The sequence below is a fragment of the Hylobates moloch genome, unplaced genomic scaffold (assembly GCF_009828535.3).
Source record: "Hylobates moloch isolate HMO894 unplaced genomic scaffold, HMol_V3 SCAFFOLD_9, whole genome shotgun sequence".
In the NCBI taxonomy this organism is placed as follows: domain Eukaryota; kingdom Metazoa; phylum Chordata; class Mammalia; order Primates; family Hylobatidae; genus Hylobates; species Hylobates moloch.
Genome location: NW_026652284.1, coordinates 123,608,948 through 123,612,830, shown reverse-complemented (window position 1 = coordinate 123,612,830; position 3,883 = coordinate 123,608,948). Strand labels below are relative to the sequence as shown.

The 3,883-nt window shown below is 54.8% G+C and overlaps 1 long non-coding RNA gene across 1 annotated transcript; it reads left to right on the top strand.

Moving 5' to 3' along the window:
- Positions 1–200: 200 nt before the first annotated feature.
- On the top strand, positions 201–2,711 carry LOC116813657 (uncharacterized). Its single transcript, XR_004371026.2, has 4 exons — positions 201–772; positions 1,306–1,416; positions 2,004–2,095; positions 2,426–2,711. It is a non-coding gene; the product is annotated as an uncharacterized LOC116813657 (long non-coding RNA).
- Positions 2,712–3,883: the final 1,172 nt, after the last annotated feature.

The window sequence follows — 3,883 nt, the reverse complement described above, 5'->3', positions numbered from 1 at the left end:
CTCCCGGATGAAATACCTGCAGGAAGAGCCTGCTTTGGAGGGAGCCGTACTCCACGCTGGCCACCTGTGGCCACTTGCTGTGCCCTTGTCCACACAGCTCCCTCTCGGCCTGGGGGCCTTCATCCATCCTACTACCGTGGCCACATCCGCTCAATTTTCCAGACTCATCCTCTGGGATCTCACGTCACCCCAGACCCACGGACCCCGACGTGGCGCGTCCTGCACCCCTATGTTCAGGCTGAGTGGAGACTTTCGCTAGCAATGTGCAGGCTGCTAAGCAGATGCGACCCGGTGACAGCTTGCACCTCAGGCCTTGCTCCTTGAGCTCTTTGCTCCATCATCTTTTCTCAAAATACGATCCTCTTTATTTTCAGAGTCGCAAAAGCGCTGCAGGGACTGGCGAGGCTCCACCACGTGGCGGAAGCCAACAGCACGGCGGCCCCGGAACGCCCCTCCACCCTGGCCGGCCGCCTCCCACCCACCTCCTGGGTGCTCGTCAGCACCGCGACCCGCGGAGCGCGCGAGCCCAGGGGCCCAACCGAGCGCAGCCACCAGACGCCCCGCGTGGCCACCGCGTGGGCCTCTCCTGCGCCTGCGCAGCCCGCCCCCTTCCCGGCAGCACCTGCGGCGTCAAGGCCAGGCACGTGGTGGCGGCTGCGCATGCGCGGGCTCGGGGCCTTCCCAGCGTCTTCGCGCAGACCTCGGGGAAGCGGGGTCCGGTGGAGCCGTGGTGGAGTCGCTCCGCATAGGTCCTGGAAGAGCTGCAGTGGAGGTGGGACTCGGCCTGAGGGCGCGGGGCCGCCAGGAGGGAGGGGTCAGGCGGTGCCCTCAGCGGCCCTCTTCCTGTGGGTAACCCAGGTCGCGCTCTTGGTGACGACCTCCCACATCCCTCGCCGCTCCGCGACTCCTCCGTGTACCTCCCCCTCCGTGCACTACGCCACCAACGTGTCCCCTCCTCCTCCTCCCCCGCCCCTCCTCCGTGTCCCCCCTCCATGTGCTTCACCCCTCAGTGTTTCCTCCACCTCTGTGGGCCCTCCTTTGGTGTCCCCCCTCTAGGCCCCCTTGTTCTCTTCCCCCTTCGCTTACCCCTCCCCCGCCACAGCCCCTCCCCGTCGCGGTGCTCTGCCCCCGCTGCCCCACCCCTCCTCAGCGCTCCCTTGGCTCCTGACTGTCTGCTTGGGTCTGCACCTGACCAGCGGTGGCGCTCTGGCTGCCTAGGAAGAGGGTCTGGAAACGGCCGTCGCTGATGGGATCCCGCTCTGTCTTCTGCCCCAGAGTGACGGCTTTGGATGTGCTTTGTTCCAGGGCCTTTCGTCATGGAGTTAGCTTTTTCCCTGCCCTTCTCTTCTCCTGGTGCGGTGACCTGCCTCCTTTCTCCTGGATCACTTTGCTGGCGGCCACCTTGTAACACCTCAGGTTTGCAGCTGTTTTTCTTTTTCTTTTGGTCTGACGCATCTAAAGCCATAAGTTCCCAGCTAAAACCCACGAACAGACTATTTTCAGGGGAGTCTATGCAGCATTCAAAATAGTCTACTTAAGGGCCAGTGCGGTGGCTGACACCTATAATCCCAGCACTTTGGGAGACTGAGGCAGGAGGATCTTTTGAGCTCAGGGTTTGAGACCAGCCTGGGTAACATAGTGAGACCCTGTCTCTAAAAAAAAAAAAAAAAAAAAAAAAAAAAGTTTTACTTAATAGTGATTTAAAAAACATGAACATGATGGCATATTACACCCAGGAATATACTCCAGACCGGCTAATGGAAACTTTCCAGTGAGCCTGGTTGTGTAGTGATGGGGTCAGGAATAAGCACCATCCATTGGTGGTTGGAGCCAACAGAGGCTCGTGGCCGGTTGCCTCCTGCTGTCTCAGCTGCTGCTGTGTTTTTGGTGTCACTCCAGCCACAGGTGCAGCAGTGTCCCTGCTGCCTGGGTCCAGGCTCACCTCTGTGGAACGGTCCTGCCGCTCACCCCAGGGCCCTGGGGACATGTGTGTTTTCTTGCAGGTGGGGACACTCAGTTGCAGATAGGCGACGGGAGACCGTCAGGGGCCCAATTTGAAGCAGTTGCCAGTGGATGATAAAGTTGCTCTCAAGAGGTAGGTAGCAAATACTTTTGGGAAGCAGTGGCCTTTGCATGTTTATGATGATGGATTTTGTTGCTGGGGGTGCTTCACCTGCTTGCCCAGCTTTTGTAACATTCAGGTCTAACCTCATCACTACAGCAGTAGAGAATGGGGTGGGAGGAGCTGTCTTGGCTGTAGGTGGTGTCTGAACCACAGCCCAGGATCAGAACGGGAGGAATGGGAGGGGCGTGATGTCACTGCTTTCCTGTGAAGTTTATGTTTCTTCCTGTCAAAAACATCATTTTGGCATTGGTGTTGCTGTTTCTTCTTTGGAGTTACAGGAGCATATTTCTTTGATTAAAGGAACAGAGAGAGTACTGGACAGATAAGGCTGGAAAATGCAAAGAAGCTCAAAGTGAAGGAGCCAAAGCAGAAAAATCAGGGAAGACAGGGCGAAGACCAGGTTCCAACCTTTTATTTACTGCGAATGTTTCATTTTTATTTATTTATGTTACTAATTTTGTTTAGAGACAGAGTCTTGTTGTGTCACCCAGGTGGGAGTGCAGTGGTGATCATAGTTTACTATAACCTCAAACTCTTGGGCCCAAGTGATCCTCCACCTCAGCCTCTCCAGTAGCTGGGACCACAGGCGTGTGCTACCATGCCCAGCTAATTTTTTTTTTTTTTGAGATGGAGTTTCGCTCCTGTCATCCAGGCTGGAGTGCAATGGTGCAGTCTTGGCTCACTGCAACCTCTGCCTCCCGGTTTCTAGCGATTCTCCTGCCTCAGCCTCCTGAGTAGCTGGGACTACAGTCGTGCGCCGCCACACCTGGCTAATTTTGCATTTTTAGTAGATATGGGATTTCACCATGTTGGCCAGGCTGGTCTAGAACTTCTGACCTCAGGTGATCCGCCCGCCTCAGCCTCCTAAAGTGCTGGGATTACAGGTGTGAGCCGCCGCACTTGGCCTAATGTTTTTATTTTTATTTTTGTAGAAACAAGGCCTCACTATGTTGCTCTGGCTGATCTTGGACTCCTTGCCCCAAGCAGTCCCTGCCTCAGCCTCCCAAAGTGCTGGGATTACAGACGTGAATCACCACACCTGGCCTTAGTGTTTCTTTTTTTTTTTTTTTTTGAGATGGAGTCTTGCTCTGTCCCCCAGGCTGGAGTGCAGTGGCGTGATCTCAGCTCACTGCAAGCTCCGCCTCCCGGGTTCACGCCATTCTCCTGCCTCAGCCTCCCGAGTAGCTGGGACTACAGGCGCCCGCCAACACGTCCGGCTAATTTTTTGTATTTTTAGTAGAGACGGGGTTTCACCGTGTTAGCCAGGATGGTCTCGATCTCCTGACCTCGTGATCCACCCGCCTCGGCCTCCCAAAGTGCTGGGATTACAGGCTTGAGCCACCGCGCCCGGCAGTGTTTCATTTTTAAACTGACAATCTTCAATATGTTCAATATGTTGTATTCTTAATTTTTGTCTTTACTCATGAACTTTTTTTTTTTTTTTTTTGAGACAGGGTCTCACTTTATTGCCCAGGCTGGAGTGCAGTGGTGATCATAGTTCACTGCAGCCTCAACCTCTTGGGCCCAAGTGATCCTCCCACCTCAGCCTCCTGAGTAGCTGGACTACTGGTGTGCACCATCACGCTGGCTAATTCTTTTTAATTTTTGTAGAGATGGGATCTCCCTATCTCCCTAAGTTGCCCGGGTTAGTCTACAACTCCTAGGCTCAAGAGATCCTCCTGCCTCAGCCTCCCAAAGTGCTGGGATTACAAGTGTAAGCCACCGCGCTCAGCCTCATGAAGCTTTTTTTTTTTTTGA